The 21884-nt window shown below is 42.7% G+C and overlaps 1 pseudogene; it reads right to left on the bottom strand.

Annotated features, from left to right (window-relative positions):
* Window positions 1-21884, bottom strand: part of LOC123591760 — a 72279-nt pseudogene that overhangs the window by 2426 nt on the left and 47969 nt on the right.

Raw genomic sequence — 21884 nt, 5'->3', positions numbered from 1 at the left:
CTCCTGAGGTCTTTTCTCCTTCTGTCTGCTCTGAGGGAGTCAATTCAGAAAATCTCTCTCAAGGAGAAGGAGGTTTAAAGTTTTCAAGACCCAGCTAACTAAACACGGAGCCCAGGAGAGGATAAACAGTCGTCTGCTATCATACTCATTATCCTTGGCTTCAAAGGGCTCCGATGTGTTTACAAAAAGAACACGAGAGTTCTCTATGTTTATTTTAAAGTATGGACTTTACTAAACAGGCTTTAAAAAAAAAAAAAAAAAACCCCAAATAACACACAGGGGGAAACAACCTTCTTTCTTTGTTTTATGCATCAGTCAAAACATAACACTCCCCTTGGCTTTGGCTTAAATGAGTTCGGTTTCTTCACAAAAGTTCACCGTTTATAAAATACATACACTTTATTGACTTTGATCTCCCCACTGGCGCAGCTTGAGGCTGGTTCAAAGTTCTATAGAGTTAAACACAACCACATGTCACGGGGCAGCTCACAGGCACCGTTTCCAGCGTCGGCAAAGGCAACATCAGGACTGGAAACAGTTGAGGGGTGGGCGAGGCCAAGGCTAAGGGTGCGCCCTTCACCCTGAGGAGACCTCAGCCACATGCTCTCTCCTCCTGGCTCACTCCCGCTCAGTCAGAACTTGCGCCTGGAGATGGAGCTGGGCAGACATGGCAAAGGACCACACCGCCTGTCAGAGGCCAGGCGAAGGCCCGCTGGGCAGCTCACGTCCGCGTCAGTCCTTCCAATCTCCCCTGACGTGGGATGCTCTGATGAGTATGCAAACCTTGGAAGATGAGAATAAATCCATAAAGAAAAACACACACCCCGTAGTTACAAGGAGTCAGAAGTAGAGGCATTTTAAATCCGTGGGTGTGCAGGTAGGTAGGTGGCTAGATGATAGAGCTAGATAGACAGACAGGCAGACAGACAGAAGTGAATTCATAGCTAAGTCTGATTCCGTTCTCCCTGCAAGAAAATTCTCTTTTCTCCATCTTTTTTGGTAGGTGCTGGAGCTGCCTATCGGCAGCCCATGTCCCCTTCTTCCACACAGGCAGAGCCCTGGTTAAATTCCAGCGTCTGCCTCTCCCCCTTCAGACTCAGGGTTAAACCCGATTGCACGAACCCCGTCATGGTGATGCCACTCCCCTTCCTGGGGACTCTGGATTGCTGTTAGGTGACGGAGAAATTCTAGCCCCTGAGGTATGATGGATGGTTAGCTTGGACACTGTTGGCAAAGGCTTTTCTTCAGGAAATAAAGAGATGTAAGGAAAGAAGCCTCCTTTTTCTGGCCCCGGGGTGTCTGAGGCTGCTGTAGTCTGTCTTAAAACCATAAGGGCCACTAACTGAAAATGGCAGAGCAGGACGATGGAGAGAGCCGAGGTCTCTGAAGACGTTGTTAAACCACTGAATTAATCAACTGCCAAACTGACCCATTCTGGACATCCCGTTGTAAACGAAACAAATTCCCTTAGTATTTGAGTAATTTTTTGGTAATAATAAATTAGAACATAATTGACATACCCTATAACCTACCAACTGAAAGTTCACCATTCAATGGTCTCTAGTATATTCACAGAGCTGTACAACCACTGCCATAAATCATGGTTAGAACATTTTCACCATCTCCAAAAGAAACCCCACATACCTTTTAGCTATCGCTTCCCCAGTCCTCCCATGCATCCCAGCCGTAAGCAACCATTAATTCCTGTCTTTATGGAATCGCCTCTTGTGGACATTTCAAATGAATGGAATCATACAATCAATTGGTCTTTTGTGACAGGCTTCTTTCACTTAGCATAATGTTTTCAGCCTTCATCCATATTGCAACAGATATAAGGACTCCATTCCTTCCCATAGCTGAATCATATTCTGTCATATGGACACAGCACCATTAATCATTTGACGGATATGTTGGTGGTTTACGCCTTTTGACTATTATGGATGGTACTGCTATGAATGTTCATGTAGAAGCTTTCATATGGTCATATTTTTTCATTTCTTTTCCCTATGTATCCAGGAATGGAGTGCCGGGTTACTTAAGTAATTAGAAGTTGGCTTATCTGCTACTTATAGCAAAACCATCCTAACTGATATACTTTAAAGTAAATAACACAAAGAGAGACCCCTTGGTTTCCACACACACTCAGGCTGCCAGTCTTTGGCCGTTCTCCCCTCGATGTTACCGGGAAGAGGATGCCAAGTCCAGGACTGCTGGGATATTTGCATCTGATTTATCTTCCTGAAAAGTCATTTATTTTGTCTGATTTTTGCGTATCGCCCACTCCAGAGGCTCCAAACTTTCAGAACACTATAGTGGGCCCCATTCAATCTCTTGATCAGGGTAACCCTCCCATAGCAACCTGCCAGGTCACATTTTGCTGGGTTCCTTTGAGTGTAAGAAACTTCGGCAGCTTCAAGAATGTTTTCTAAAGTGCCAATGATTCCAAAAGGGGTCATTCCTTGTGCCATTCTCCATAAACTTTCATATGTTTTTTACATTTAAAAGAAGAAAGTACAGGGGCGCCTGGGTGGCTCATTTGATTAAGTGTCCAACTCTTTATTTCAGCTCAGGTCATGATCTCATGGTCATGAGATCGAGCCCCACATCGGGCTCAGCACGGAGCATGAGATTCTCTTTCTCTCCTTCTCTCTCTGCCCATCCCCCCCATTCTCTCTCTCTCTCTCTCTCTCTCTCTCTCTCTCTTTCAATAAATAAACTTAAAAAAAAGTGCAGATTTGGAAGGGAGGAGATATTAAGATTCTGGAGGTCAAGGATGAAGGGACAGGAACAAAGAAAAAGGAGACAAGAGGCAAAGGTAAGTTTTGCCATTTTAGAGTTCTGCTGAGGGGTGCCTGGGTGGCTCAGTCGGTTAAGCATCTGACTTTGGCTCAGGTCATGATCTTGCAGTTCGTCGGTTCGAGCCCCATGTCAGGCTCTGTGCTGACTTCTCAGAGCCTGGAGCCTGCTTCAGATTCTCTGTCTCCCTCTCTCTCTGCCCCACCGCCACTTGTATTCTATCTCTGTCTCTCAAAATAAATGAATAAACGTTAAAAAAAAGTTAGAATTCTGCTAGAAGCTCTCTGACCTCACTCAGGAATTCTTCATGAAAATAATATTTCTTGCCATTCTTGCTAATTAATTAGGACATGTGGGGAGCCCGGGTGGCACAATTGGTTATGCTTCTGCTTTGGCTCAGGTCACAATCTCAGTTTGTGAGTTCAAGCTCCGCATCAGGTGAGCTCAAGTCCTTCTTCAGGTGAGCCCTGCTTCTCTCTCTCTCTCTCTCTCTCTCCCTTGTGAGATCCTCTCTATCTGCCCCTTGCTCATTGCATCTCAAAAAAATTTATATCAAAAGAATTATAATAATAATTAGTATACATTAGGTGGATAGACAGATAGAAAGATAGATAGATGATAGATAGATAGATAGATAGATAGATAGATAGATAGATGGATAGATAGAGATAGTCATGACTGGTATAGCGGTGTAGAGAGTTGTAAGTGTAAAATCCAATTAGAAAAACAGAAGCCATATTAGATATACCAACAGAGAGGATCTAATAATACAGGGAATTGGTTACACAGGTGTTGGAAGGCTGAAAGAACAAAATGGAGATACTAGAACAACCCAGAAATTAATAACTGCAGAAGCAGTCTGGGGGAATAAAGTGGAAGAGGTGATGTTACCAAACTATGGGCTGGGATGAGGGTCCTCGCAGGATGCGGTATGAACGTCTGGAGGGAAGTCCCACCCTGCTCATATCCAGACACGTGGGAGTCAGATCTACGGGACGTCCCTTCCACCTCCTCTTCCACCTTCCAAATCCCCTCTAGGGCTTACCGTTAACAGCTCTAACAGGAAGCTGGCAAGGGAGATTGGGAAATACAGTTTGCAGAGTCTCAGCCCCAAAGTCACAGAGCAGAATATAGAAGAGTGGTCTCAGGCTCACAGACAAGAGGGAATGAAACACTCCTGTGCCAGCAACACCTGTACACAATCTTCTACCCTTACTTGAGATAACAACTTGCTTCTGCTGTATAAGATGTATCAGTCTTTCCTACAAATGAAGACACTCTCACCCTCTCCCCAGAAACATTACACGGTCCCAACTGTCCTCTACCCATCTCAGATTCTGGTGAACTCCTTTTCTACTTCACTCATAATATCACCTGCCCTTCCGTGACCCAGAGGCAAAATTAGAAAGCTAACCATCGACAGCAAGACTTCTAAAAAATGACTCAACAACAAGTAAACGGGACAAAGCGTAGCTGCTACAGTCTTCATTTCCTTATGAGACACACGGCCATTGTTGATTTCTAGAACTTCCCTCCTCCATTTCTCATTCTACAGGCCACCTCCCCATATCCAGTCAGTGGCTCAGTTGGTCAGCCTCTCTACTTTGTTTCTTTTACTTTCATTTCTAAGGGACTGAGTCTTCTACAATCCCACTGTTCTTAGGTGACTAGCGTTTTCCTTCAGTGATTGTTACAGGACTTAATGCTGCCCCCAGAGAATCCTCCAGGCTCCAGACATAGTCCTTCCTGCCCCTGGAGTGTAGCAGCAACCTCATTTTCTGCCTGGTAATCAGGATCAATTGTCCCAGCCAGTGGGCAAACACTTCTCTGCCTATTAGTTCAGTGGCATGAAAGCCCAAAAGGTCAAGGTGAAAGTCTCAACTTTCAATTCAGTGAAATCATTGTGTCCCTGGTGGAAGCATGCATCTGTCATTAACTTAGAACTTGGGACCCAAAGTCGCTGACATGGGAAGGAAAATTTCTCCAGTGGGTTGGCTAGTGAAAGGAGCCAGACCTATCTTCAACCCTTGGTTTCTAGACCTTTATACTCTGGTTACGGGGGAAACAGCACCATATATCAATGACCACACACTGTAGAATAGTGTCCCTATATCTCAGGTGTTGTCTCTTAACTTGCATTGTAACGGCCTCGTCCAAGGGCTATTCCAATGTTCTATGAAACCAGATGCTTCTGGGTGATGGGGCACATGATAAGCCCAGTGAATTCCATAGGCATAAACCTACTGCTGCATTTCTTTGGCTACAAATGGGTGCTTGGCCAGAAGCAACGTTGTGAGGGACAACATGACAGAGAATAACATATTTCATAAGTCCGTGGATGAAGATGTTGCCAAAGTATTACAGGTGAAAGACAAACCCCCATCTAGGATAAGAGCTTATAGTAGTAATTGGTTCTCTGCCCTTAAAAGACTAGAAGGGATCCAGTGTAATCACCATGCCTGCAGGTGACCTTCTGGAATTATGTCATATCAGGGGCTCAGAATATACTTCTGCGGTTAGCAGGTTCGCTGCTCAGCAGTGGCAACAGAATGATAAATGTTGAAGAGGAAAAGTCCATTTTGTGACTCCCATACCTGCCAACATAGCCACTTGAAACATGGACCCATTGACTAAGCACCATTGTGTTTGAGGGTGTCATCTTACTCATCTGATTATTGAGAGCCTCTTGTAAATGCCACTCAGTTTGCATTCACATAGGACAGAAATATCCTCCCACTTTTGCTCATTCTAAGACATCCACCACCTTCTCATCTACCACTCTTCTCATTTCTTGGGGGTTCATCACTCAAGAGCATGTCAAGATATCATCTCCAAAGTGAAAGACAAGAGGTCGCACTTTGCACCTCCTATGAGTGGAAGTACCTTTAGATTCTAGAGCCAATATACACCCCACATACCGTGTGCTGTTCTACCAAGAAATAGAGCTGAGAGTTTAAAGACGTGACCTTATCATTTTCTCTCTGCAAATTCTCCAGTGTAGTCAGAAGGAGCCATCCGGTTTCTTAAAACCTTGCCTTCAATGGCCGCTTTGCTGCAAACAAGCACAGGTAATATTACTCACGATGCCACTGCATGTGCATGAATTTCCAGTACCCACTGTTTTGTTGGCAAGGGGCTCAGCATTGTTTTCAAGGCCAAAGACGGGGACAAATCAGCCCCAAATTCCTATTTTGAGGGTCTGTTTCCTGGGACTCCCTCCCTTCAGTACTCTGAATGCAGTATCAGTCAGGTTCTAGTCAGGAAAAGAAAAAGCACATTAGGTGTTTCGATGCACAACAAATGGGCATTGGAAGGGTGAAAGAAAAGTACATGGATGCTAAAGTGACCCAGAGATCATGCACAGCAGAACTACCGTGCAAGGCTGGCAGGAGAAAGGGAAGAGGTATTGTTATCAGGCCCCAGGTATAGGAGGAGGGACTCACCCAAACCTCTGGGGTGGGGGTTGTCTCTGTGCAGCTGGTGCCCCAGTCTCTGAATACAGGGTACCAGGCTCTGGAGAGGAGATCTTGAGGGGAAAGCCTCGTGCTGCTGGTGCCTTTACCTCTGATAGGGTATTGAGGCTGACCACCAGATCTGGAGGTGGGGCTTCTGTCTGGGAGGTGCTTATAACCACAGTTTGGATCTCCCTATGGAGGCACAACCCAATGGGTACGCGATCACTGCTACAGCTGGAAATGTGCTCGGTAGATGCTCAAAAGCTCCCAGTGGCCTGGCCCAGGGCGTGAGAGAGGACCTCCCAGCTGGCAGTCTAGCTGTCACTGGCACCTCTGAAGAGCCATGAGATGGCCAAGAAGTGGGCAGCGGGAGCCTTCTTTCTGCTGCTGTAACAGCAACAGCGATGGGAACTGAAGACCAAGAAGGGAGCCCGTTTCACCCTCCTCCCACTTGCCAATCTCCCCGAAATGCCCTCTGTTGGCAGTAACCCAACAAGAAGCCCTTTGGCGAGGGGGTGAGAGAAATGGAGTTTGGAGAGCTCCTGCGCAAGTTCAGAAGGGTGGGCTCAGAGTTGAGAGACTGCAGGTTAATACGAAGACAAGAGAACAGAGGATCTGGAGCCCAAAAAACCTGGGTTTGGTACTAGTTCTGAGGCTCGTTGGTTGAATAGCTTTTGAGGCGTGGCTTAACCTCTCTGTCTCTCAGTTTCCTTATTGAGAAAAGGTGGGTGGTATCACTGACTTTAGAAGGTAGTCAGAAAGAAAAGTGGAGTCAATATAGGTAGAATTACTTTGTAAACTCTTGTGCCATTTTAATGAGGTGTTATTGTGAGAGTCAGTCTGCATTGTTGAAAAGTCACAAGAGGAAATTGTATCTACCTAGAATCTGTCATACCTGGCACAAGTTGCCTATGAGAAAAACTCTGTGAATGAAAGAAAAGTCCAGGGATGTGCAAATGGTAGGCAAGGGTCATACCAAAAGGTCAATCTAGGAAAAAAAAAAAAAAACAAAAAAACAGTTTCAAGTGTCAGAGCCTGACTGAGACAGCTGGTGCCAGAGAAGCAGTTAATAGGTGCTTTGAGTTAAATGTCTGTGGCCCACGTCCATCCTGGGAACAAGAGGGGGATGATGGGATATCCAAGAGTCAAGGGGAGCCACAAGTATGTGGAGCAGGGGGTCTCGGGGGACTTGCTGTTGAAGACAAAATCATTTTCTTTTTTTCCCTTTAAAAAAAAAAAGATATTTTTAAGTAATCTCTACATCAGTGTGGGGCTTGAACTCACGACTCCGAGATCAAGAGTCACATGCTCTTCCAACTGAGCCAGCCAGGCACCCCAAGACAAAGGCATTTTCTTGGCTGTTGGGGACAGATCCTTTGTGGAGTCTGGTAGGGCTGAGCGATGGGAAACTGGAAGGCAGGACAATGACATAGCACCAAAAAGTGCTCTCCATCCCTGTTCATTACGGCCACCATGGATGAGTTTCTTTGGTGTTTTTACTGTTATCCCTCAGCTTATTTCCCTTTTAGGGCACACTGAGGACAGGCAGTCAGGCTGAATGTCTTCTTTTTTAAGTAGGATTGACATATAACATTATATTAATTTCAGGTGTACCACATAATAATTTAATATCTGTACATATTATGAAATGATCACCACAGTAAGACGAGTAAACATCCATCACCATTCACAATTACTAATTGTTTTTCTTGTGATGAGAACTTTTAAGATCTACTCTCTTAGCAACTTTCAAATATGCAATACAGCATTGTTAACTATAGCCTCCACACTGTACATCCTATCTCCAGGACTTATTTATTTTATAACTGATAGTGTGTTCCTTGTGACCCCCTTCATTCATTTAGCCCACACTCTGTCTATGGAAACCATCAATCCATCCTCTACAGGCTTGTTTTTGCTTTTTGTTTATGTTGTTTGTTTTTTAGATTCCACGTATCAGTGAGATCATATGGTATTTGTCTTTCCCTGTCTGATATTTCACTGAGTATGATGCCCTCAAGGTCTATTCATATTGCTGCAAGTGGCAAGATTTCCTTCATTTTATGGCTCAATAATATTCCATGGTGTGTGTGTGTGTGTGTGTGTGTGTGTGTGTGTATACACACCACACATTTCTTTATCCGTTCATCCATCAGTGGATACTCAGATTGCTGCCATACCTTGGCTCTTGTAAATAATGCTGCCATGAACATGGAGGTACATTTATCTTTCTATCATATCTATCCTTCTATCTATTGTGGTGATAGTTTTAATTTTTGAGGAACCTCCATACTGTTTTCCATGATGGCTACACCAATTTACATTCCCACCAAAGCTTCCCGTTTTTCCCCACATCATCACCAACACTTTATATTTCTTGTCTTTTCTATAATAGCCATTCCAGCGGTGTGAGGTGATATCTCACTGTGGTTTTGATTTGCATTTCCCTGATGATCAGTGATGTTCAGCCCCTTGTCACGTGCCTGTTGGCCATCTGTATGTCATCTCTGGAAAAATGTCTATTCAGATCCTCTGCCCGTTTTTTAACTGGATTGTTTGGGGGTTTTGTTATTGATTTATATGAGTTCCTTGTGTATTTTAGATATTAACCCCCTATGAGATACATGACTTGAGAATATTTTCTCCCATTTCATGCATTGCTGCTCTTTTTGGTGAGATTGACTTTGCTTTGGAGCCTGGGAATTTACTGCCGTGTTCAGAAGAGAAGTATCAAGCACATTTTGTTGCTTTCGTATATACTGAGGACAGGAATGGTGGTGGTGTGCCAGGTTAACCACTGAGTTACCTTTTTTTCTTTTTCTTTTTTACCCAAACGACATACTTCCCTGCACTATTCTACTTCGGGTAGAAAAAAATAAAAAGACGTAACGCATTCATTTAAATGAGTGGCTCCTAACCGTTTGTAGAGATGGCTTTATAAGATTCAGATGAAGCTTTGTATTTTTCCAATATAATGAAGAAAAATGACTTGGGTGTATCCCTGGAAACAGGGTGGTTAAGATGATGGTTAAGATGCAGGCGTTGGTGGGAGACTTGCAGAATTCAAATCCTGCCCCCCGCCACCCCACTTATAAGTGTGGGTAGCCTCTCACTTTCTCCAAGCCAGTTTTCCTCATTTGTAAATGAGGAGAAAGGTACTTCTACCTTCACCATATATAATTCTTGCTAGAATCAAGCAAGATGATACATATAAAGAGACTGGAACGGTGCCTGGTACATAGTAACCCTTATTTTATCATCATCCAGACAAATGGCTGTTTAAGAGCAACTCCTAATAGCTAGAAAGATTATTGGCAGTTTTTACGTAGCTGGAAAAGCTTGGATATTTCAAGGTTTAATGATATTTCTTAGGCAAATCCAAACTCCTTTATCTCATTATCCATCTGTTCCCTTTCTCCATGCTCCTTGGAGCTACTGTGGTTCATTTTCAAGGAAAATATCAGGGTCAGATGAAAGGAACTGCAGAAAGTTCAAGGATTTTTGTCGGAACCGTTAGCATTCTGTGAAAGCTTCTCTCTTGGCTGTGTATGTGTGTGTGTGTGTGTGTGTGTGGCAGTGGGGTGGGGGTGGGGGATTAAAGTGACACTGGTTTTGCAGAGCAATGTGGGGCTACTTAGGGGATGAACAGAAACATGGCCCCCTTTTCTGGCTATGTGACTCTGATTTTAACGTCCAAATCTGCTCTCCCATTTCTGGGACTCACATTTGTAGAATACCTACCCCACCTTCTGCTCAAAGATAGGCTGAGAATGCATGGAATGTCTGGAAAGCAAGGAATAGATTCCATCACCATCATCAGGGCTTTCACTAAGAGCCTCCCTCCTGTTTTTCCAGCTATCAGGCTGGATATCAGAGCCAGAGAAGCTGGGCAACTGGGAGAGGTTGTTCTGCTCTTGAAGCCACACTAGGAAAGGCGGACAAGATCGGTATATATGTCGGCGTTGGCAAAGAAGTTTTTTGCGACTCCCTTTCTAAAGGCTGTCGGGCTGCACCTGGCTCTCATTTCCATCCCTTCTGACCCCTCAACATCTTCACTCCACCAGTTCTCTGCTCTTGTTCCTCCGCACAGTTCTCTCTCTCCAGTGGCTGTGCCCCCTCCATAGGGGCCCATGAGCTCAGACGTCCCCATCCTAAAACAAAGCCTTTCCTAAACTAGCTTCTACCCCCAGTGCCTGCCCATTCCTGTCCTTCATTTGTTTCCAAAGTTGTTACATGCTGTTGTGCATTTTTCCCCATGCCCTCTTGCTCCACTCATTGCTTTCCTTTCCTGACCCTTAATAATCATGTAGGAGCGGCCTCCAATTACCAAACCCACTGCACACTTTTCCATCCAGTCTCTTCAGCAGCATTTGGACACCCTACCTCCCTTTGTTTCTGCGTCTGCACACTATCCTGGTTTCCTCAGGGAGATTTTTTGGTGTGTCTGTTGTGGTCCAACTATTCTCCCCTTATTAGAATTGCATAGATGTAAATGACATTTTCCAAGTTCTCTTTCTGATCTTTTTCTCTTGCTACCTTCATTTGTCCCCTGGTGATGTCACCCCCACTTTCATGACTCCATCAGTTAAGAGTGATCTCTAATTTCCAAATCCACCTAGAACTCATCTCATGAGATCTAGGTCCCTGTTTCCAGCTGCCCACTTCGATGCTGTGTTTGGGTTGCCAAGTTCCGTACTTCCTGAACTGATGCATACCCCGGAGACAAGTTCCTCTGCTGGCCCCAGACCAAACCTGCCACTTCATTCTCCTTCACTTTCTACCTGTAATCAGGTGCCAGGAACAACTGAGAATTTCATCATCGTGCCTCCTGCTCTTTCTACTAGCACTGCATTGTCAGCAAAATCTTAACGAGTCGCTTTCCCTCCAATATCTTTATCCACCTCTCCTGCGTGCCACTTCTTGATTGCCCTTCTTACATTGGTCTTACATGGGTCCTGTATATATCTGCTCATAAGTCTCATTATCGACAAAATCAGGGTTAGTTACCATAAGGAAACAATCAACAAAACGAAAAAGCAACCTACAGAATGTGAGACAATATTTGCAAACCTGATATTTGCAAATCTGATAAAGGGTGAAAATCTAAAATATATAAATAGCTCCTACAACTCAATAGTAAAAACACAAATAACAATTTTAAAAATGGGCAAAGGTACTGAATGGACATTTCTCAGAAGAAGACACAAGTGGCCCACAGGTACATGAAAAGGTGCTCAGTGTCACTAATCATCAGAGCAATGCAAAGCAAAACCACCATGAGTTATCAACTCACACCCATTAAGATAGCTATCATCAAAAAAACGCAAAAGATAATAAATTTTGGCAATGATCCATAGTATCACTTATATGTGGATTCTATAAAATTTGAACTTAGCAAAACAGAGAGTAGAATGGTGATCACCAGGTGCTGGGAGGTGGGGGAAATGGAGAGATGTTGGTCAAAGGGTACAAACATTCAGTTATGAGATGAAGAAGTTCTAGAGATCTGATGTACAGATTGCATTAACAATAACACATTGCATTAACTGCATTGTGTTATACAGCTGGACATACACATATATTTATATAAACCATACAAAATTACATAAACCATAATTACATTGCATCAACTATGCCTAGTTCGCATCCTTGAAGTTTGCTGAGAGAGTAGGTCTTCAGTGTTCCGACCACAGACACATAAAATAGGTAACTACGCGAGGTGATGAATGTTAATTAACTTGATGGTAGTAATCATTACACGAGTAATACTCATATCAAAACATCCCATTGTACGCCTTAAATATATACCCTTTTTTGTCAGTTATTCCTCAATAAAGCTGGCAAAAAAAAGAAGTAGTAAAACTCAAGCAAGTCTGTTTAAGTTATTGACTTTACCAAATAACTACCAAAGCAGACTTATAAAGTCTACTAAGTAATATACAATTTGAAGCCTATTGGGATAGAAAATCATGACTGAAGAAAATCTGTCTCATTCATCACCATCCATCCTCAACATCTAAAACAGTGCTTGGCCCATTAGAGATATTCCGTGTTTAAAGACGTCATATCACTTTTTCCTGGCCTCCTTTTTTCCTCTTTTTTTAAAAAATTTATTTATTTATTTTGAGAAAGAGAGAGTGCAAGCAGGGGAGGGGCAGACAGAGAAGGAGAAAGAGGACCCAAGGCTTCATGCTGCTAGTGCAGAGCCCAATGTGGGACTTGAACCCATGAACCATGAGATCATGACCTGAGCCGAAATCAAGAGTCCTACACTTAACTGAATGGGTCACCCAGGTGCCCCATGGCCTCCTTTTTTTCTAACTGGTTTCTGCTATCCTTCACTGTATGATCTTATTGTCCACATTGGGAATCCCCTTCCTTAAATCTACTTTGTTTAGAGACTCATTCATGAGTTTTATCCCAGGAGAAATTGTCCTTGACACCTGTAATAAGGAAATATACTAGAAGTGGGAAGGACATGGCTGAACCTATGGTTTTGTAGGCAAAAGAGATGATAGTAACTTTATTTCAGATGACAGGCCTGTACATCCAGAGAATCAAAGAGATGCTAGTGTTAGAATTAATAAAAGAATTTTGTAAGATAGCCAGAAACAAAGTTTACAAAAGTAATACCTTTTCTTTATGCGAACAGTAAAAACTGGGAAGTCAAAAAAATTTTATTTATTTATATTTTTCAACGTTTATTTATTTTTGGGACAGAGAGAGACAGAGCATGAACAGGGGAGGGGCAGAGAGAGAGGGAAACACAGAATCGGAAACAAGCTCCAGGCTCTGAGCCATCAGCCCAGAGCCTGACGCGGGGCTCGAACTCACGGACCGTGAGATCGTGACCTGGCTGAAGTCGGACGCTTAACCGACTGCGCCACCCAGGCGCCCCAGTCAAAAAAAGTTTAAATACCATTTATATGTACAACAGGACTGTAATATCTTTAGAAATAAATTTAACAAAAAGGGTCAGCATGCTTATAAATATGACTGTCAAATATTACAGAAGAACAAAAAAAAATTTCCCAACCCAATGTGAATAAATAGAACCTAATTATTTTATAAAATAGATTAAGTTTATACATTTTGACCACCCCTCCCCCTTCATCCATTTTGTCCACCCCCCAACACCTGCCTCTGGCAAGCACAAATCTGTTCTCCCTATCTATGAGCTCATTTTTTGAAGATTCTGCATACAATTGAGATCATATGACATTTGTCTTCTCTGTCTAATGACAATACTATTTTAGATTCTCCTTGAAAAAGATTCTACTGAATTGTTGAAATTCTGAAAAACATCACTGCAAGGGCTGGGCTAAAACAAAATCTTCAAATAAATCACTGAGTGCGATGGGCAGCCTCTAAAATGGCTCCTGAGCCTCATCTCTTGATGTTCACACCTTTGTATAACCCCTCCCTGTGAGTGTGAACTGGACCTTGGGTCTTGCTTCTAACAAAAAAGAATATGGCAAAAGTGATGGGTTGTTACTTTTGGCTATTAAAAAAATTCTGGTTTCTGTCTTATTCTCTGGTGTTTCTCTCTGTCTCTGTCTCTGTGTGTGTGTGTCTGTCTGTCTGTCTCTCTCTCTCTCTGTCTCTCCCTCTCTGTCTCTCTCTCTGCTTTTTCTCTGGATCAAGCCAGTTGCCATGCTATGCACAGTCCTATGGAAAGGACTAATGTCTCTGGCCAACAGTCAGTTATGCCCTGCTGCCTGCTGAGAGCAATATGAGTGAGCCTGGAAGCAGATATTCTTCCAGTCCAGCTTTGAGATAACCACAGCCCTTGCTTTCAATCTTGTGACAGACCACATTTGCTTTCTTTTATCCAGATACAAAATGTCACTATCTTAGGGACAGAGAGTCAGACACTCAGAGATTCATAACCACAGATTCAGCTACCCAGAAACTACCCAGACTCTTGACCCACCGACACTTGAGATAATACATGTTGTTTTATTTATTTTTTAATTTTTTTAATGTTTACTTATTTTTGAAGGAGAGAGAGAGACAGAGAGTGAGCAGGAGAGGGGCAGAGAGAGAGGGAAACACAGAACCCAAAACAGGCCCCAGGCTCTGAGCTGTTGCCACAGAGCCTGATGCGGGATTCAAACTCTCGAGCAGTGAGATCGTGACCTGAACCAAAGTCAGACACTTAACGGACAGAGTCACCCAGGCACCCTGAGATAATACATGTTGTTTTAATGCACACTGTTTTGGGATTATTTGTTAGGCAGCAGTAGGTAACTAACACACTCAGTATTTGTGATACACAGCACTTGGCCAGAGTCTTAAATGGTGTTTGCGCTGTCTGAAACCTTTTTTGACCACACGAGTACTTGAGTACAAAAGGAAGATCAATGACTCTGGCCCAGAAAGAGGCAGGAAATCTTCCCTTGAGCCCCAACTCCGTGGCTGGTTGGCCAGGCATCTCTGGGCCAGCCACCTACAGTTTCCTCATCTTTTAAAAAGGCGTAATAATTCCTGCCCTACTTCTCAGAATTATTGTCGCCAGCAGTTGAAATCATACATGTGGAAAAACTTCCAACAAGTAAAGGCACTGTATGAACAGGAATGCGCAGTTTTTAAAAGCCAAGGCTGGCTCTATTGTCTTCTTCTGTTCTGTTCCTTTAAACACATCCATCCCTTGTACAACCTAATGGGGCTGTCATATTCAGTTGAGAAATATGACTGATTGCAACTGAATACCACCTAGCTTGGGTAAAAGCAATACTGAGATACTACTGAAATGTAGTGTGTTTTCAAAGAGTCCTTCTCTCCCCTAGGGAGTTGGCTGTCAGACTACATCCTGGCATGTGGAGATGAGCACTTCCTCCCGTGAATTAGGGAGGGCCAAGGTGGAGGTCTTTCCTGGTGTTACTAGTACAACTGAAGCCTCTTCTCTGTTAAGTAGACAAAGCAAGTACCACATGACTTCCTGTATTCTATTCCCTGGGGTCTCATCCTTGTAAGGAAATGCTAAAATGTGAGAGGAAAAGTGTTTGCTTAAATAGAAATTATAATTAAGTCATAAAACAACAAAATATGTATGGGATTAAAAAAAAAAAAAACTAAAGAAAATTCCAACCAAATCTAAATATAACCATATGACTATCTGGCTAAGCTCAGTTAATTAACAAGAATTTACGACATGTGTCCAAAATGTTTTGGCATTGTTTTAGACACTTCTGCATTTTGTGAAATGCAGTAAACTTGTAATACTTTAGTGATCAAGAATGGAACAGGTTCCATTGGGAAAGGCTTCCAATAAATAGTCCGTAGTATATTTGCTTGTTTTTGCAAAAAGAAACATGAGAATGATGAACTTGAAACCAGTGAGTGGGTAGGAACAGGACTGGGAGGTAGGGGGGAAAGTGAGACTTCTTACAGTACACCTTGTGATATCCCTGATTTTTGAACCATATAAATGTTTTATATATTCAAAACACAAAATTAAATCAAAATTGCTTTTTTAAAAACCCTTACGTTGAAGGCCAATAGGAGCAAATAACTTAAATATATCAAATTGATAAAATAACCAAAGAGTTATTTCAAGTAACTGTTGATTTCAAGAGACTTCTTGATTCTGACTAACTCAAATCACTTTTATCTCTGACAACTATAATGGGACATATTCTAATGCCAAAAGGAATAGCAAAGAAACCCAAAGATTTACTTACTAGGTTTGTTGAGGAGAGTAATACTAGTATTGGTGATGGTTAATTTGATGTCTCAACTTGACTGGGCCACAGGGTGCCCAAACATTCTGGATATGGCTGTGAGGGTGTTTCAAATGAGATTAACATCTGAATTGATGGACTAAGGAAGGCCGATTGCCTTCCCCAGTGTGAATAAACCTCTTCCAATCCACTGAGGGCCTGAATAGAACAAAAAGACAGTACACACACACACACACACACACACTATTGGTTCTGTTTCTCTGGAGAGCCCTGACCATTAAAGTACTATATATTTTTTTTTTTTTTTGAGAGAGAAAGAGAGGGCCCAGGTGAGTGAGGGCAGAGAGAGACAGTCTGAGAGAGAGAATCCCATGAGGGGCAGAGGGAGAGAGACAGAGAGACATAGAGACAGAGACAGAGAGAGACAGAGAGAGAGGCAAGGCTCACCCAATGATGCAGGACTCGAACTCACAAACTGTGAGATCATGACCTGAACTGAAGTTAGATGCTTAACCAACTGAACCGCCCAGCCACCCTTACAGTATTATAATTCTAAGATGATTCTATTTTTATTTTGGATAAAGCAAATAATTAAATATATTAATCTTCTGAGGAACAAGCATTTTTCTGTTAGAAAATAGAAAATAAAATAAAGTAAGGAAAAGCCTTATAGTATAACATTTATATAGGAAATATCATTAATATTCATGATTATTTTGAAAATATATCTCCCAGTTTTGTTCAATGAAATGGCTAGTAGCCATGAGCACACGTAGCACCCACATTTTGGTTTCTACATGCCATTCTGATGAGACCAGAAGAAACCAGCGCCCCCTGGAGAAGCCTTTGATTTCAGGTCTGGGTCAGAGAAAGCACATGATGAGCCTGGGACAACTTGTGCCAGAAAACAAAGCAGTGTTCAAAGACTCATGAGATCACACTAAAAGGGTACAAGAAGCAGTTGAAGGAGCTGCTGCTAGCGAAATTTCAAAGAATCTGAGTATCAGAAAAATTAGATTATAAAAACTGAATTTATAAGTTATGTGTGTGTGTGTGTGTGTGTGTGTGTGTGTGTATGAGAGAGAGAGAGAAATGGAGAGACAGAAATGGAGAGAGGGGGTTGATAAAGCTCTCCTTTTACAGGATGCCAGCTGACGGATATAGAAAAGATTATAGAATTTTAAAAATCATCATTTTGAGCCCCCCAATATGATAATTTATTCAGGCGGGAATCATCATGGATTCTCAAACTGTTGGGTAAAATATGGCTAGTAACAAGGTCTTCGCACAATCTCAAAGTATCAATACCACCTCTCTCCCCAATTATTTACCAATTTCAAAAAGAAATCTGTATCCGTACAGCAGAGAGATCTGGTTTCCAAGTTTTGCCCACAACCTGAGCCAAAAAATCAAACTTGTGTCGCAAAAATGAGGACAATCTAACATCACAGCCTCTTGACATGATGAAATAACAAGTCTTCAACATCACCTATGTAATATTCTTCCCAAAATATTTAACCTGAATATAATCATACATTTAGATTTTACACTGAAGGACAGAAAAAAAAAAACACAAAACAGAAGTTACCACATAAGTAACGTCCTGAGGAGGTGATCATATCGATCTAGAAGGTAGGACATTATACAAGAACATTGGCCTGAACTCATCAAAAAATACAAGGGCATGAAAGACATAAAAGGAAGTGGATTGTTCTATCATAAAGAAACTTAAGAACAGTAACAGCCACGTGCAGAGTTTGAGCCTTATTAGGATCCCGAATCGAACAAAGGAATACAGACTATATATGAGATGTTCATTTTATTAGGTATGATAATGATATTACTAGTTATGTAGGAGAATACCTAAGGTGAACTTCTGTGACGGCTACAACCTACTTTCAAACAGTGCAGCAGAAAAAGCAGATGTATGTACACACATACACAGAGAAATCAAGAGCAGGGGCCAGGGGGAGAAAGCCAGACTGCAAGGGAGAGAGGACAAGCAAACGGGGGGCAGAATTGGTGAATCTAGGCCAAGAGTATATATGGGTTTATTTTACAGTTTTTTCCTTTTTTTTTTTTTTTTTTTTTTTTTTGCATGTTTGAAAATTTTCAAAATAAGATGTTGGAGGTGGGGGGAGTATTGATGAAAATACCTTTGAAAAATCAAGTTAAATTGCTGCAGGAAAGAAAAATGATTGATCCGTGTTCTTAGATAAGAATAGTAACATCCCCCGCAGCTGGGGAGGGATGCCCGTCACTGTCGCTGTCAAGGTTCACTCTGTGATTCTGAGCGCACCTCGTTAATTGAAAAGGGCAAACTTGATCTGTGTCCTCCCAAGCAGTCACTATAAAAGGAAGGAGGACTTTTCCAGGGCAGCCAAGGTTCCAGGGAGGCAAATCTTGCAGGATGAGAGGGCCTTTTTTCAGAATAAAGAGCAGACAGGGAAATAGATCAGGGCTTACCTTGGAAAGAGGGAGCAGGGCATATGTCCACGCACAACCACGATAAGAAAGTGGCAACCAAAAGGGCGTGGGGGCAGAAAAGGTAAATATGTGGCTGCAGGAAGAAGAAATATGGGCTCTGAGATGAAGCTTGATATAATTCAGTGCATAAGCGTGATGTTTCTCAGTTTCTGGGAGAGGGCTTTGGCTATTGTTGATGATGGAAGATTTTCTACATCTTCTCAGTGTGTTTTGATTCTCTCGTCTGTCTCTAACCTCACCATCCCGCTAATACTTGATTATCTTCCAAACCTCTGTTCCCCCTCTTCCTCCTCCCCGTGCACTCAAAAGAAATACTTGGTTGCTATTTTCCCCAATGCTCACTCAGGTTTTCAGGCCCAGCCTCTCCCAGAGGAGCCTCTTCTGTTACTGGGGATTTTAAAGAACCTCATGTAACCCTTAGAGATTCCCAACTAGGCGCAAAGAATCATGGTTTTGCAGCATGAACTGTAATCAATTGTTTTTCAAGTTCTTTGCTAGATTGACTGTTTTGAATTTGCTACAGGAAAAAGCCTTATATCTATGAAAGGGTGAGGTCGAAGCTAGCAGCTCTAACATATATACAGATACAGCATTCACCTTTTGGACAGTAGATCCTACCATTTGTATTCCTGTGCTCAGCTGTGCAGTGAAGGGTAGATTAGACTGGCTGATACTGGTTGAAAATCCCTTCAGAGAGGAAAATGGGTCAGAAGCAAAACATCTGGCCAGGGTATCCTGACACTTCATTTTTTCCCATGAAATTCGTTGCACATTTCCTTGAAAAATCAGATTATAGGGGCACCTGGATGGCTCGGTCAGTTAAGCATCCGACTCTTGGTTTCAGCTCAGGTCATCATCTCACAGTTCGTAGGATCGAGCCCCTCGTCGGGCTCTGTGCTGGTAGTGTAGAGCCTGCTTGGGATTCTCTCTCTCTCCCTCTCTCTCTGCTCCTTCCCTGCTTGCTCTCTCTCTCTCTCTCTCAAAATAAATAAACTTAAAAAAAATAATTTGCTAGAAAAAAAAATCAGATTAAAATGTAGTGAGCTCGAGCATGAGATAGTTCTTGTATAACCCAACAAGTACCTATTTCCCTAAAAGTTTCAAGTGCCCAGTGGGTACTCAATATAACGCACATTTCACACAACTGAAAAGACCTCACACACCATTTTGTCCTGGAGCCATGGCTTTGCCAGATAAGTACTTACTGAATAGTATCACAAGTTGGCTAAATCCACTTTGCTTTTCACACTGACTGCTAAGGTTCAAAGCCAAATTTGAAACCTACCTCTACCTCTACTAGTGTGGTCAAAAGCTTGTATTCTGCATGTGGGGCACCAGTTTTGCACCCTCGTGACTTGTTACTTTACATGGGTTGTAGTTCTGTAAGTTGTCTTGAAACCTTCTTAGAATGAGGAAGTATATTGGGGATGAAGGAAGCACTGACTGAGCCTAAAACATAGCAGAGGCTCCTCAGGCTCCAGGATGATCTCAATTTGTAGTGGACCCCACGATGTCTTTCTAATAATCAAAGGTAATTTGCCAGAGACCGCCAGGCCTGAACCCAGATTCAGTATTGGTCTCTAAGAACAGCAAATGCCTGGAGAGCAGCTCTCAGATGGCGACACCAATAAATGAAGCCACCATTCTGGCTTTTCTAATGCACACAAACTGCATCAAGGAACAATGCAGTGTTGCAACACATACCCCACCAAACATATACCTGTGTGCCTTTTTGTGATGTGCAAACTGTGCTTAGGAACCTGAGAGACAGGAACTAATTGTGCTGGACGCTTGATATTAGCCACACACCTTCTGTAACAGCTCGGTAATAGCACATGATTACTCCGTTCTTACACACAAAAAAACTGAGGCTCATAAAACAGGTCATTAAGCTGCAAGAAATGGCAAACCATGAGTTCCAACCCTGGTTGGTCTGATCTGATTCAAAGTCTTGGCTTACTGTAGGGCCTATTGCCTGCCCCTGCCTCTGTTTCCCCAAATGCCATGTGCAAAAATGCCACTTCTCCTTTGATCCTTGATGAGGCTGCTATATGAAGCCTACGAAGCATCTCAAATCCTTCAGAGGAAAAGAACGTTAAAAACATAAAGCCATGTGGAATGAGGCCAGAGAACCAAAGGATGACCACCTGGTTTGATCTGGGATCCCATGAGAACTGGGGAATGAATGTCAAAGAACAGATCTTTATCTCTGGCACCCATGGGTGTCATAAAAAATTGTGGAAACGCTAGATAAATCCCAGATTTTTGTAACCACAGCATTTAAGTGCTACAGTGGGGCCCGCCATTGTGGTGGTTACAGTGCTAATGCCAGTGCCCATAAAGGAGCTCTGAGCACAGGCAGGAGTGGGGCATGGAAAGCCCCCTCCTCCTATCCTAGGATCCACAGTTCCAAGCACAGCACACTGTGAGCACTGCACTGACCAGTGAATGTAACACTTGGAGCTCCTAGGGGAACCCTCAATGAACTGCTTTAGAACTTATACCTTCCATTTCTCAGATCCCTCAGAGCAGTTCCAGGAGTTGTGTCCTAAAACCTTTATTGCCCCAAGGGGCGCGTGGGTGGCTCAGTCGTTTAAGCGTCTGACTTAAGCTCAGGTCATGATCTCACGGTGCGTGAGTCCAAACCCTGCGTCAGGCTCTGTGCTGACAGCTCAGAGCCTGGAGCCTGCTTTGGATTCTGTGTCTCCCTCTCTCTCTGTCCCTCCCCCATGTGTGCGCGCTCTCTCTCTCTCTCTCTCTCAAAAATAAGTAAATATTAAAAAAAAATTAAAACATTTACCACCCCTTCAAAGAGAATTTTTATGCTCCTCTTTTTCTAATAAAGCTCCAATTCTTCCCCCTTCTTTTGGATTCCTATTCCCCTTCTATACTGATATTATTAATGCTGGTCTCTTTTACTTCTTACCTATGCCGTGCTCTGTCTCCCCCATCACCAAGCCTTTGCACAAGCTGTTTGCTCTGCCTGGAACACTGGGAATACCTGCCTGCCCCCAGGTCCTCTCCTTGGCTTTGACTTCCAGGCAGTTTTTCTAGTTTAGTTAAGTCACTTTTGAGAAGGCCTTTTGACTTCCTTAGGGAGTTGGGCCTCTGTTATGGAGCTCTGCTATAGCTCTGTATGGTTCTTTAACTTACATGACTATATGATTATTTATTATCTGTCTCTTCCTTTAGACTCATAAGGGCAGGTACCACATCTTCACTGGTTGCTGCTTAAACTCTAAACAATGCTTGGCACAGAGCAGATGTTCAGTAAGTGTCTGATGAACAAATGAGTGAATCTCTCCTAAAGAAAGAAGACCTAACTCAGACTAATGCCATCCCAATGATAACAATAAAATACCCTCAGATTTATGCAGCTCTTCAGAGTTTAAAAAGTGTTTCCAACAGCTTTATGAGAACAAATCTAATAATCTAGATCAAATGAGTCAATTCCTTTAAAGAC

This window comes from Leopardus geoffroyi, chromosome B4, assembly GCF_018350155.1.
Source record: "Leopardus geoffroyi isolate Oge1 chromosome B4, O.geoffroyi_Oge1_pat1.0, whole genome shotgun sequence".
Lineage (NCBI taxonomy): Eukaryota > Metazoa > Chordata > Mammalia > Carnivora > Felidae > Leopardus > Leopardus geoffroyi.
This window is presented reverse-complemented; position numbering and strand designations above follow the sequence as displayed.